This window comes from Rhinopithecus bieti, unplaced genomic scaffold (assembly GCF_001698545.2).
Source record: "Rhinopithecus bieti isolate Rb0 unplaced genomic scaffold, ASM169854v2 scaffold_51905, whole genome shotgun sequence".
NCBI classification, from domain to species: domain Eukaryota; kingdom Metazoa; phylum Chordata; class Mammalia; order Primates; family Cercopithecidae; genus Rhinopithecus; species Rhinopithecus bieti.
Window position 1 is genome coordinate 1,989 of NW_016821253.1, and position 15,046 is coordinate 17,034.

At 42.7% G+C, this 15,046-nt stretch overlaps 1 long non-coding RNA gene across 1 annotated transcript; it reads left to right on the forward strand.

Moving 5' to 3' along the window:
- Positions 1–717: 717 nt before the first annotated feature.
- On the forward strand, positions 718–14,912 carry LOC108520811 (uncharacterized). Its single transcript, XR_001883027.1, has 3 exons — positions 718–1,754; positions 2,409–2,602; positions 14,089–14,912. It is a non-coding gene; the product is annotated as an uncharacterized LOC108520811 (long non-coding RNA).
- The last annotated feature ends 134 nt before the right edge of the window (positions 14,913–15,046 follow it).

The following is a 15,046-nucleotide window of genomic DNA, read 5'->3' on the forward strand; positions in this document are numbered from 1 at the left end:
AACAAGTGTCTGCCAAGTTTCTAACTAAGAGGGCAGACACCCACCCGGCGGTGTAATTTTTGTGCCGGGGCTTGTTGATGTAATAAGAAGAGTGAATGGCCAGGCATCCACCTAGAGGAGCAGGACACACGCCGCGTGTGTTTGTGGGGCCCATGCTGAGTGGTAATAAGAACAGTAACCCGCCCAGCATCCACTAGTGGGGGAGACACAGCCCGCGCGTGTGTTTGGCGCTTGGCTGGAGTGGTAATAAGAAGCAGTGGCTTTCCAGCATCCCAGCTAGAGCAGACACACCGCTTGTGTATTGTGTGACACTTGTTGAGTAGTAAATAAAAACAGACACCCTGCCCTCCCAGAACCAACCTCCAGTGCCAGGGCCAGCGGCAGCAAGTAAGAAAACCTCTGTTTCCATACCTGCATCAGCTATACAGTGCTCGCACACAGGAGGCATCAGCCAGTCTTCTCAGTTAAAGAGACAGAAACAAAATGTGTCTTCACTACTTTTTGAATTTATCATGTTATCTCATTTTTTAACTTAATTGAATGAATAAATTCTGTATGCATCTGGACACATGCATGGAATATTCACAAACATTTCAAAACAAAATTGAGTATTTTGCCAAAAGATAATTTCTTTGATATGTGAATTTCACTTTTTTCTATCTTTTAGCGATTTTGATGTAATAAAATTGAGAAGTCTGTGCTTCTAAATGACTTTTTAAAGAGCACGGTATTTCTCCACTTTGAAAAAAAACTGGCAAAATATTGTCTACTGTAGATAGAAGTTAATTGGCTGAGAGTAATAAACAGAAGATTAAAAAACGACCTTTATCCCCTGCTATTCTGTCAAGGGCTACAGTGACTTACACACCCTGGCTTGAGTTTGCTCGCCACGTGCTGGAAGCCAGCAGGCCATGCTCTCCCACACTTTGAAAAAAAGCCCATGAGAAAGAGATCCATCAAGTTCACACGCAATGACCTCCAGCAAGACCTGGAAAATGCCCAGTTCCACAAAATACCTGTGTCCAAATACTTTCAGCGCACAGCTCTGGCATCAGGTTCCTGTGAGGACAGACCCTGAGATGAATTTCTGGATGGAGGCTGCTGCTGGAGGAGACAATGTCACTGCAGATGGCTCCGCTGCTCCTCCCGCCTGCCGTGCCATTGGGGAACTGCGGAGATTCACCCCAGCTGGGTGGATTCTGCTGTGTTCCCTGTCAAGAAGCTCCTTGACTTAAGTTGGTTTTTCGTTTTTAAAACTCTCTGGTGTTTTCCTCTCTAGTGGGGGCTGCATGTCACCTCAGAAGAAAAGATTTTCCAACTAGGGGCTGTCTTGGTAGCTGGTCCAGAGGAAGGTCTCCTCTCTCTGGAGTGAGGTCCAGCCAAGTAACTCCAACCACAACTCTCACTGAGTGGGGCTGAATCTGCCCTGTTCTCCTCCCATCCTCGTGTGGATTGTGGAAACCCATCCATGCCCTATGCAAAGTCCTGCATCTCAGACTGTAAAATGGCAAAAGCTGAATTTAAAATAGATGATTATATTGACTCTATGAGGAAAAGAAAGTTCTGAGGTAGACAATTGGTAAGCAAGCAATTATGTGTAACTTGTTAAAACACTAGGGTGTAGTTTATCTGTCTCACTGATTATTTTCTGTTTAACAGGTTTGCTAAGAACCAGAAAGAAAGAAAGTTGGCTGGGAATTGAGAGGCATGAGGTCACCTCAGTCCCAACATTTCCATGTAAACGATGATGCAAGGTGGGCTGGTGGCAGGAGTCCCTGGAAATCCTCACAATCTCAGCTTTTAACTTCTGTAAAATATTATGTAATTTATGATCTCTTTAACAAATAACTTTTTTTCTAATTAAAAAAGTGTATAATCTCTTTGGAGGATCTTTGGTAAATATAAAATGAGTTATAAGAGAAATAAAATTATTCATAATTTTATCACTCAAATTTTGATAATTATATTCCTGCATTTTTAATGAAATGCAGAAAATTTAGATTATACTGTACATAAAATGTTGTTTCTGTTTTTTCATCCAATGTCAGATCATAAACATTTTACATGGCATAAACTATATATGTAAATCAGCTATTTCCACACCTGGATGCTTGATTTAACCCTCCTTATACTGTTAGCCATTTAAATGATTTCTACTTTATCCTATGAATAACACTTCAACCAGTCATTATTCTCATATATAGCTCATTCAGTCACTCATAGTCTTGCTGAGCATTTATTTATAATTTAATTGCATATTACCTGAATGGACTGTGGTTATATGTTTATATGCTTATTCCAAATATAGTGCGAAGATTAGCATTAGAGACAGGAAAATATTCACAGGTTTTGAAACTAGAAGGAGCCAAACACAAATCCATGATCCAACTCTACACACTCTCATCCAGCCTTAGTTTTCTGACGCAGAAAGTGAAGACAATGTGATTTGCCTTGTGGCATCGCTATGAAGTTAAAGGAGACACCGATTGTACATGCAGCAGTGCATGGATAGCAGGAGGCTGGGCCCCTACAAGCTTTAAGGACAATCACCATCGGATGCCCCATGGTCCTACTCTCAGGGTGCTTGTATGCCATATGCCATGTGAGTGTCACTTACTCAGTGAACATATATTTGTTGATTATAAATTACTCCCATGCTCTTTTCTTTGTTTTACATGTTCACAAATCTGTTAAAAAAAAAAAAAAAAAAAAAAGGTACAACTATGAAATTAAGAGTTAACTAAAGGGGGATGTTTTCATTATCTCTGAAATTTAACCCCCCAAATCCAGATTATAAAGCAAGGAAATGTGTTACAGCGCAACACTTGCCATCAATACTTTTTCAATGTTAGTGAGCAGGGGAGGGTATGGAAGTGAAGGAATCAGAGCTCTGATGGGTACACATTGTCTTCCCTGCAAATCCATTTCTTGTCCAGCCTTCCTTCCTCATTGGGGCTGCTGTATTCTTTTCTGCACATTTGAACTGCTCCCCTGTGGGCCATTCTCATTTGCTTTACTTCCTAGTCTGAATTCCATGGGACCTGCATTTAAGAGGAGAAGGGAACCACTTTGGGACTGGAGGAAGTTCACCTTATGAGTTATGCCTGCCTCCTTCCTCTACAGTGAACAGTCTCTGGTGTCCCTGGGTGTTCAGTTTCTTTCCACTCATGTGTTACTGACTGTTCAGGTGGCAAATGGCCCATGACCTTTATGGTACCTAAGGGAAAAGAATTATAAGCTGTGTTTCTTTTATAGTTAACTTTTATTTTAGGTTTGGGGGTACATGGGAGGGTTTGTTATATAGATAAAGGCGTCTCACAGGGGTTTGTCGTACATGTTATTTCATCATCCAGGTGTTAAGCCCAGTACCCAATAGTTATCTTTTCTGCTCCTTGCCCTCCTCCCACCCTCCCCCCTCAAGTAGACTCCAGTGTCTGTTGTTTCCTTCTTTGTGTTCACAAGTTCTTATCATTTAGCTCCCACTTATAAGTGAGACTGTGCGGTATTTGGTTTTCTGTTCCTGCATTAGTTTGCTAAGGATAATACCCTTCAGCTTCGTTCATACTAATGCAAAAGACATAATCTCGTTCTTTTTTATGGCTGCATAGTATTCCATGGTGTATATGTAGCACATTTTCTTTATCCAGTCAGTGATTGATGGGCATTTGGGTTGATTCTATGGCTTTGCTATTGTGCATAGTGCTGCAATGAACATTTGCATGCATGTATCTTCATGGTAGAAGGATTTATATTCCTCTGGGTATATACCCAGTAATGGGATTGCTAGGTCAAATGGTAGTTCTGCTTTTAGCTCTTTGAGGAATCACCATACTGTTTCCACCATGGTTGAACTAACTTACACTCCCACCAACATTGTAGAAGTGTTCACTTTTCCCTGTAACCCTGCCAGCATCTGTTATTTTTTAACTTTTTAGTAATAGCCATTCTGACTGGTGTGAGATGGTGCCTCACTGTGGTTTTGATGAGCATTTCTCTAGTGATCAGTGATCTAGAGCTTTTTTCCATATTCTTGTTTACCATGTTTGTCTTCTTTTGAGAAGTATCTCTTCATGTCCTTGGCCCACTTTTTAATGGGATTTTCTCTTGTAAATTTGTTTAAGTTCCTTATAGATGCTGGATATTAGACCTTTATCAGATGCATAGTTTGTAAATATTTTCTCCCATTCTGTAAGTTGCCTGTTTACTTTGTTGATAGTTTCTTTTGCTGTGCAGAAGCTCTTTAGTTTAATTAGATCCCACTTGTCAATTTTTGCTTTCATTGCAATTGTTTTTGGTGTCTTTGTCATGAAATCTTTGCCTGTTCCTATGTCTAGGATGGTATTGGCTAGGTTGTCTTCCAGGGTTTTTATAGTTTAGGGTTTTACACCAAAACTTTTAGTTTTGGTCTTTAATCCATCCTGAGTTGATTTTTGTGCATGGTGTAAGAAAAAGGTCCGGCTTCAACCTTCAGCACATGGCTAGTCAGCTATCCCAGCACCATTTATTGAATAGGGAATCTTTTCCCCATTGCTTGTTTTTGTCAGAAAAGCTGTGTTTCTAAGTCTTCACCCAACACAGTTGTTGTTGTTGTTGTTGTTGTTGTTGTTGTTGTTGTTGTTGTTTTTGAGACGGAGCCTCGCTCTTTCGCCCAGACTGGAGTGCAGTGGCGCAATCTCGGTTCATTGCAAGCTCCGCCTTCCGGGTTCATGCCATTCTCCTGCCTCAGCCTCCCGAGTAGCTGGGACTACAGGCACCCACCACCACGCCCGGCTGATTTTTTTGTATTTTTTAGTAGAGATGGTGTTTCACCGTGTTAGCCAGGATGGTCTCGATCTCCTGACCTTGCAATTCGCCCGCCTCGGCCTCCCAAAGTGCCAATATACCTTTAACTTTTGACCAGATCTCTCCTCCAGCCAATAGGCTCCAGGAAATGGGACAGGATTCTGGGAAATAAAGAGCTGACCCTGAGACAACGCAGGTGAACACAGACTAGCTGCTGTATCATAAGTAAACAAAATGAGTGTCTTTCATTAAATATTAAACAATGATAGACTGAGCATGTAAGCATGTTACCATCATAAGTATGGAAGTGACTAACTGTGACTTAAATTGTAGAGCCTCAGATTTTAGATCTGGAAGAGCCATGCGTTTTAATCCATGCTTTGAGAGGCTCAAGCTTACTCTGGAGAAACACGTAGTTTGAGGAGGCTGGAGACTGAGGGGCAGGCTCCCATTCCCCAGCTGCTTCAATGAGTCTGATCTATTTTATAAATCAGTTATTGGAAAATGATTTGAACAACTAAACCCAATTCCCTATTATTTGGTCAAAGCCATCAGCACTCAGGCTTCTTGCCGCTGCAGCTGTGGGCTCCCACCCCCCACCTGCTCTCCTGCCCAGGTTGGGGCGACCAAAGTCCTTCTCCTGCTGAGGAGAGAGGTTAGGGAGGGACCCTTTTTTTTTTTATTATTTGAGGGTGTGGTTCAGTTGCAAACAGTGTACGTTTTAGAATTTGTGTTATTGTGATGGCAATGATCAAATGCTAAATATTTCCCACTTGCCTTGTAATAACAAGAGCATATATTTTACACAGTTGACGTTTTTGAATTCTACTTATTTACTTTATTAAGAATAGTGAAATTTGAGCAGAGAAGAGTTCTAATTTTGCATCAGAGTCAAAAGTGAAAATGAAAGGAATGGACCCATGAAGGAACAGGTGTGACCTGTTTACTTCATTCCTTCCAGTCCTGGTTGATGTTGAGCTCTGGCCCTGCATCACACTTTCAAATGTGGTGGATGCCTCACCTAGGAAAGGCCCTCGCAACGCTGGCGCCCTCTGCTCACCCAACTGTACTTACTTCTCTTAATCCCCTATGAACACTGTTTTCTGGGTTGGGTGTGTTTTCTGTAATAAAAAAACTATCGTTGCACCGCTTACTGAGGACTTTTTGGATGCCATGCTAAGCATTTCATAGTCACAAGCTCATTGTACAAACGACTCTTTGTAACACTCTGATGAATTTATATTCCCATATGAATTGGCCTGAGGAAGTGGCGTGCTGGAGAGATTAAGCAATTAAATGACAGCATACAGTTAATTACTGAGGGGATTTGGGTTTGGACCTGGATCTGTGATTGTAACACTCATGTCTATAACCACAAGTGTTGCCATATCATTTGCATCAGGATTTAGAATCCCTGCTGGCAGGCCTGGGAAGGTGCATTGTAACCAGATAAGAGGTAATTACCACATTTACTGAGTTGTGAGAACCACTGCACTGCCTCTCGTAGAATGCCAGGCGCTCCTGTGTTGTCTCAGTGTCTCCAGCTTGAATTGCTTCACCCCTGGCTCTCAGCAATGCTGCTTCTCTCTCCTGCATGGATCACCTGTTCCTGGAATTCATTTCTCCCATTTCTTAGGTTGCCACTTTACTGTAGCTTCCTGATCTAAGGTAAAGCTTTGATGCTGTGCATGTCCCAAAATGCCTGAGCATTATTCTCACGCTGGGTTGGCAGTTTAGTTGGGTTTAAAATATATATATTTCTCTCAGAATGTGAAGGCCAAATTTTGTTTTCTTATTATATCTAGAATTTCGGTGAAAAACCACTGCCATTTTGGTTCTTGATTCTTTGTAGGTGATCATTTTCTTTCACCTCTCTGGAAGCTTTTCAGATCTTTATCTCTGATGTTACCAAATTTCACAATACTGTGCTTTATTGTGGAATAACTTTGAAATTCATTTTGAGGGGAACTCAATAGATCTTTTAAATCTGAAAATTCATAAACTTTATTTCTGGAAAATGTTCTTGATTTTTAAGTTGAGATATAATTCACACACTGCATTTTACTCATGTAAAGTGTACAATTTAGCACTTTCTGGAAGTAGCACAGACTTCATCCCTATTTAACTTTAACACTTTTTCAGCACCCCAGAAAGAAACACTGTGTTTCCCATTTTCCCCTCCTCCAACCCCTCGCAACCATTCCTTTTTCAGGCTGAATAATATTCCATTGTGTGGAAATGCTTCATATTATTTATCCGCTTATCAGTTGGTGGACGTTTGAGTTGTTTCTATTTTTTGGCTATTATGGATAATGCTGCTATGGACATCTGTGTATCAGTTTTTGTGTGGACATATGTTTTTAATTCTCTTCAGTGTGAAGACTTCAGTAGAATTGATGGGTCACAGAGTAATTCTGTATCTTACTTTTTGAGGAACTGCCAGACTGTTTTCCAAAGCAGCTGTACCATTTAATTCCCATTGATTTCTTTTCTGACATTTTTATTCCTTCTGCTTTCATGTTTTTCTTTCTGTGAAATTCCATTTTAAACTCTAAAGATGAATCAGGAAGATCAACGCAGCTTCTTCAACAAATAAATTACAAGAAAATGATATGTAGGAGATATAGGGGAAATGTATCAATTCTATAGGCTTAAAGACACATCAGCTAATCACAATGGATGAATTTTATTTGGGAATGTAGACGGAACAGAATTGCCCATGTGTTTCTCGTTGTTCTGAAGGGTTACAGATATATAGGAGTTTGTTATAGTCATTGTTTATTTATATATATGTTTAAACTTCTCCATATAAGGGTTTTAAAAACTTCACTGGAAGTCTTATATTTTAAAATGTACCCAGAATTTGTTTTAATCAGAGATGTTAAGACCTGCAGACATGGAAGTGACTGTCCCGTTCATACTCACAGATCCCTGGAAATAGGAGGCACAGGGAAGCCCCAGGCAGAGGCAGAAGGAGAGAGAGGAAGGCATGGGCAGGAGCCTCTGCTGTGGTCTCTGTGGGACAGCAAGGGCAGGCAGGGCAGGCAGGCTTAGGCTGGTCAGCGTGAATAACTTCAGCAGGCTCTGGGGCATGGAGCCATCTCTAGTTGCCTAGTACCTGGCCCTGGGTGATTAGGGAAACAGTATCAGAGCCATATAAAGTAGGTGGTTAGGAGTATGGGTTCTGAATTGGTAGTTTAATTGACTGGCCCTGGGAAAGGCAGTCTTTTCCCAGTAAACACCAGATGCTGGAGCATCAAGAAAACAGAAAATAAGAAAATATAATTAATGCATTCCGTGTGCACAGATGGAGTCTTCCTTTGCTTCCCCAGAGGAAGAGTCCACAGGAGCCTGGCACTCCTGGACCTGAAGAAACCCTGAAACTGTTGGTATCTGCAGATCCTCTCCAAAAAGAGGTCGCCGATCTCCTAAGACTGCAAGCCTGACCCCAGCCTTCTGGGAGCCAAGAGGGAGAGAGAGTCTGTGGATCTCCCTGCTCAGTAAATGGGCTTTCACTAAATACTGTCTTTGCATAAGCAGCATTACCCAGTGTCCTGGAGCTTAAAAAAGTTCTATTTCCATCTGAAGAAAATAAATTGTTTCTTTTTCCGATGTCAGGGAGGAGCATTTGACCACCAGTGTGGACTGAGGGATCTTGGGATCACACTCTTTCCAATGTGCCTTGAACTGACCCTCTGTGTCTGCCTCACCATCTCCTCTGCTTACCTAGACACTTGGGAACCCTAATCCAAGCCCTTCTAGGAGTCTGTGGTGCGGCTCAGCTTTCTCTGTAGGCATCTCTTGGGATTAAACATTTTCCACTCTGCTAAGTCAGTGCCATCTATTCTTCTGCTTCATCTTCAAAAGACACTGAGCCCCTCCCCACCCTCCACAACAAGTCCGTGGCAGCCTTGAGACCACAGGGTTGCTGCCATAAGATTTTTGTATTGAGTGCTCTCTTTCAAAGCAACTCTAAGAGATTTCTATGGGCAAGGCCTCCGGGTTCCTGTCAAATTAAATTGTAGTTGAGTGTTGGGTGCTATTCAAGAAGCATCTCCCTTTCTCCTTCCTAACAGAGCCCTGAATTATTCACTCACATGGTTTGAAACATGGGGTGGGTGCTGGTTGACTTAACCTAACCAGCACTGTCTCACCCTATGTCACAGTTACTGGTTCCAAGGTGGTTGCCTAACTGCGGCTCACGCCAGGTGCCACACAGCATTCCCATGGCCCCCTAATGGACTTGAGGATGGGCAAGGGCCTGAGTTGTTCCAATTAGAGTCAAATACAAGTTGTACTAGGGTTGTTAGGAACAAGAGTGTGCTTGTTCATGTTCCCTCTTTGATGAAGAATACAGCCTCAGAAATTGTTCCTGGAGATTTTGCCACACTCAGAATGATTCTGACTTCACTGAAGGCAGAACAGAAAATTGAGAAGAGACTGAGTCCTGGTAGCATCCATGAGCTTCTCTGCTCAGATTCACCCTGAAGCCTGGCCCACTTCTGAACTACCCACCTGAATCAATAAAGTGCCTTCTTATTAAAGTCGAACTGAGCTGGAGTTTTAGTTACTTGCATCTACAGGTATTCTGTGAAGCTGATACTGTGAGTTTGTATCTGAGAATATTTACAGTGTTTCTCTCATGGTTGTCAATCATTTCAAGGATGCTCTGAGGGTAAAAAAAAAGATCAATTGTGAAGCAGTGAATTGTGCTGTCAGGCACAATTCATTGGGCAATAGAAAGCTTCATTTACTGGGCAGCAGAAAGTGTCATTTTAACGGGACATCATAAAAGACAGAATTAATGGGGGTGGTGACCTATAGCAGTAGAGGAAGTCTCCTTCATTCTTCTTGCTGCAGAACCAAAAACTTGTGTGGGAGGCAGCACACAAGAGGGAAGGGGTGCAGGAACAGAGGGCTGGGAAGGAAGGTGAAAGGAAGTGATTGATGCATGAGGACCAGGAAAAGATACCCCATGGCTTGGTGTGGAACTGCCCTGAAGACACAGTGAGTAGAGGATGCCTCAAATTACGGAAGCAAGAGGAATTAAATGACAACTGGAACCATGAGATATTGTGGTGTTCACTGCAGATGCTCTTGGTGAAGTGCTCATGGCTCTAGAAAACCATATGTGAGTAAGTCTCAGGGGTGCTGGAGGAGGAAAGAGGTTTCCTCTACCCTCTTAGATTCTGTGGCTGAACCTGAGGATTAAACTGACATAAAGAAGATTAACAGAAGAAAAGCATGCACATTGTGTTTGATGTTAATATTTTTGTATGTACACAGAGGTATTCTTAAGGAAGAAATGAAGACTCAAAGAAGTGGATAGGGCGGAGAGCTTATATGCCATTTTAACAAAGAATGATGAATTGCAGACATGTCACAAGACAAAAGGAAAAAGAAGTTTGGGCAAACTGTGGTAAAGTGATCAGAAAACTCATGAGGAAACTAGTGGAAGAAGTGGGTCATTTTAGGAGGGCCATCTGTACGGACACATCTCAGCACGGTCTCCCCATCTCTGGTGATGAGAATGGTTTCCTCTTTCTGGTGAAGAGGGGGGCACCTTTCTCAAAGGATTCCACACCCTAATTTTAGGTATACAGAGGGAAGCCAGAGAGGCTTCTGGCATCTGCTGTTTCTCAAGTGCCTTCTGCTCAAAATCATCAATACATCAAAGCAGCATATTTTGGGTGGCATGTTCTGATGGCCCTCACTGTGAGGAGAAGGAAGCTGCAGCACTGACCCAGTGGTGAATGGAATGCTGTGGCAAAGGCGGGTTACAAGGCTGGGAGAGCCAGTGTTGGTTGCTGTCCTTTCTTTCTCTCTCTCTCTCTCTGTCTGATAGTCTGCAAGAGTGCACAGGCAAGAATGTGTCTCCTATGAAGTAACGCAAAGTAATAGTCTGGATGTCTAGATGAGCAGATACAAATTAAATCTATGACAAACCAAAGCAGAATGAAAAGAAGGATAGAAAGATGGAGTCGGGGGAGGGAGAAGTGAGAAAAACAAGGTGATTGCAGGCGCAAAAGAGATAGGAAGAGTTCTGTGGCCAGCACCCAGGAAGCCCTGACAAAATGGTAGATCAGTTGCATTGAGAATAGCTTTTAACCCAAGGCCAGATCAGTTGCCTCCAGAATAGCTTTTAACCCAAGGCCAGATCAGTTGCTTTGAGAATAGCTTTTAACCCAAGGCCAGATTATTTGCCTTGAGAAGAGCTTTTAACCCAAGGCCACGCAAGGTGGCTTACGGCCCAGAATGCATAATGTCCTTTTTCCTTCAGGAATGTGTGGGGAGATGTTTATAGAATGCCAATTCTGCCTGGACTGGGGGCTGAGTTAGGAGGAAACATCACGGTGACCTATGAGTTAGGATAAGAGGAGGGCTTTGCCAGCCAGAAGCGTCTGAAACTGACTCTTGTGCTAAGGTGAGGGCACTCCCAGTGTAATGGCACAGGCCCTATCCCTTGAGTTTACAGCACTTGCATGTGGTTATAAACCTAATTTCCTCCCAAAGCAGCCAGATTCCCTGTGCCTCAGACCACACAGGGAGCCTGTGGTGGTGATGCTGGTTGGGAGGACCTGGCAGAGGAGGATTTGGGAATTGAGTGTGACCCCTGAGCTGTGCTTTTGGAAGGAGAAATCTGGCCCTGCCTCACCTTGAGGATATCTAATGGGAAAAGGTTCACATTTCTTTTTTGTCAGTGTGTCATGGCTGGGCTGAATTAGGTGATCTCCAAGGTCATCTTCAGTCTTCTTATTCTGCATGCTTGGGGAAGGCACTCTTCAGTCAGCCAGGACAGGTGACTGGGAAATGGGGAAGGAGACCCTCCTGTTGGCTTTGTTACAAGAGTGCCATGTTTCACCATAGACAAGAAAGGCTCTCCTTTGAAACTTATGTGTGCCCTTCACACAGGATCACACAGAGGGTTCAGGGGGTTCCCTCCCCAACCACTGTCTCCATGAGCACGGTGCTTTAAAGACGTATGTGATGCTACATGGAGATAATGCAATGAGCATAAGACCTGCAGGTGCACGTTTACCTCACCCACCAAAGGGTACAAATCAGAGGCTACACACCCTGCAGGTTTGGGCAACCCCAAGTCAGAACAGGTCTCGGCCTCTGTCTTCACCACTTTTCTTAGAGTACCACAAACAACTGATAAACGGCCTCATGTTAATATTTTTCAGAGGAAAGAGTGCACAGGTTTACTCCATGAGTAAATTTCAGTCAGGCATTCTCTTGTGAAATCATTTCCCAAGTAAATAATGTGCACTCCACATGTAATTACATATCTGCGTGCCATATGTAAGTAAAAGATTTTGAAACTAGATTAGAAGACAATATTCAGGAAGCTGTGTTGTCTATAGGGAGCTTCCTGAATGTAGAGTTAGGCCTAAAGACCTGCCGGTGAGACCTTGTAGACTGTGTCAGTGGGGCCCATGACATAGACCATGGGGAGAAATGCCATCCCTTATGCAGACCCCTGGGAATAGCCTCTGCAGTTAGAAGGTTCCAGATGCAGGCTCTGGGGCCTCAGGCTTGAAAGGAGCCATGGGCTGCTTCCTGTTGCCTTGCCTTCCGTTGGGTCTGGTGCCAGGAAAGGTGAGACTGCAAGGAAGATGCCATCTCAAGAATGACAGCTGTAGGGATCAAAGGTTGGCACCTGCCAACATAGTGAGGTCAGGGGCACCCTATGCTCTAAGAATGGCTGTGTTCTTCTGGGAGACCAGCCATCCCAAGTTGCTGGAACAACCATACACAAACCAGAGCAGGTGGTTATTTATAACCATCTACCAACAGAAATTTAACCAAATCAGAATGGCCATCGGGTCCATTATACCCAGTACTATACTTGTATTTGTGTATATCAGAGTGCCTCAGCCCCATACAAGTCCAACGGAGACCTTATTGACTGTATCCAACTCAGTAAAGTAGCAAATGTACAAAAAGGGCTGAGAGTCCTTGAAATCCCACCCCCACACAGAACCTGTTTGTACACAGTTGGCTGTCTCCCTGGAAGTGGGAGGCACTAACCCCACGGTCCTGGCTGGAAAACAGTAGATGAAGGAATAACAGGATCACTTGAACTCCTTGATGTCTTCAGGCCCTTTATTACCTAGTTTTCAACCTTCACACGCCCTCCTCGGGAAAATCATAATCCTCTGGATTACCACTGCCAATTGTGTTTATTGCTTAATTATTTTACCTGCCTCTTATTAATTACTTGGATCTAGTCTAGGCTTGTTACAGGCCTGTTCAAAGTGTGTGATTTGCGACAGCCTGAGTGTGGCTTTCCTGATTAAAGATCAATTATTTTCTAATGCTAATAGAGCATGCAAAAAGCTGGAGCTACAGAAAACCCTTGGCACTAGGACCAGGAGTGCTAAGAGCATGGGAAGAGAACTTTGGGTGGAGAGATAGAGCTTATTTTCATTAATCCGGTGATTTCACCTAGGGGTGTGGTGGCTTTTCAGGGCTTTCACAGAGTGTAATGAAGAGACATCTCATTTCTGGATGTTTATCCACAGAAAAATAAAATCGAGATCCCAAAGAAATAGCTGCACTCCCATGTTCATCGCAGTATTACAATAAGCAAGATATGGAGTCTACCTGTGTCCATCAATGAATGAGCTGATAAAGAAAAATGTGTGTGTGTGTGTGTGTGTGTATATATGTATATATCACACAATGAAATACTATTCAGCCTGAATAGAAGAAGGAAATCTTGTCACTTATGGCACATGGATGAATTTGGAGAACATTATGTTAAGTAAAATAAACCAGGCACAGAAAGACAAATACTGCATGATCTCATTTGTATATGGAATCTAGAAAAGTCAGACTCATAAAAACAAAGAGTAGAATGGTGGTTACCAGGGGCTGAGTGGGAGGGGGAGGGGAAATTAGATGCTGGTCCAAAGATACAAGGTTTCAGTTATAAGACGAATACCTTCTGGGGATTTATGGTACAGCATGGTAACTGTAGTTAATAATACTGCACTGTTTACTTGAGATTTGCTAAGACAGTAGATCTTAGGTATCTGCATCTCTCTCTCTCACACAGACACACACATAGTAACTATGTGAGGTGATGTGTTAATTAACTTGATTGTGGTAATTATTTCACTATGTATACATATATGAAGTCATTACATTGCAAACCTTGGATAAACACGATTTCTATTTGTGAATTATTCCCTGATAAAACTAGAAGAAGAAGAAAGCCCTCTCCCCACTTTGCATGTTTATTTTAACTGTTCCTCCTTTGCCTTCAATTAACTAAACATGGGAACGACGGTGGGACAGAGATGTGGAGGAACTAAAGATGAAGTCTTCATCCAGCATTTATTGAACATCTACTGGAAATGATCTGCAGTAGTCCATTTTACAATGCCATAAATTAACATCCCTCAATGGAGGCTGGGGGACTGGATGGGACAAAAAGGCAGATGAAGGACAAATTCTGATGGTCTCTTCTGGAGTTGGGGCACCTTTCTTTTCCTGCCCTTGGATGTCAGAGCTCCAAGTTCTCTGACTTTTGGATTCCAGGACTTGCACCAGTGCTCCAGACCTGTGACTTCCAACCTCCACCCAGGCTTTTTGGCCTTCAGCCTTGAACTGAGAGTTTGCTTAGTCTGCTTCCCTGGATCTGAGGAATTTGGACTTGGACCGAGCCATGCTACTATCTTCCCTGATTCCCCAGCATGCAGATGGCCTGTCGTGGGACTCCTTGGCCTCTCCAAGAAAATGTGCCAGTTCCCCTAATCAATCTCTTCACATGTATCTCTTTCTCTCCCTCTCTCTCTCTCTCGATAGCTAGACAGATATAGATGATATAGATAAATATATAGATATATATCCTATTGGTTCTAACTCTCTGGAAAACCCTGACTAAAACATATGGCAACTTGAAAAATATAAACTGGTTCACAAATTATTTAAACAAACTAGTGAATGGTGTACATTGAATCTATAGGGGGCTAATAAGGTTAGAATAATAATTACTACCATGGATTGGGTGCCTCCTTTGTGCTCAGTGCTTTTAAATAGGTCTCCATCCTCCATTCTTCATGGCCACCTTCTAACGGATGAGAAAATTGAGTGGCATTTAATGTGCTCCAGGTCAACAGCCCCTCAGCATATAACTCTGACCTACTTAGTGATTCCATGATCCTAAAATGTTTGGCTTCTATGAGCCTCAACTTCAGTGTGTACCCACAGTACTTTGTACACAGATACTGACACTCCTTTTCAGAGTTCCAAG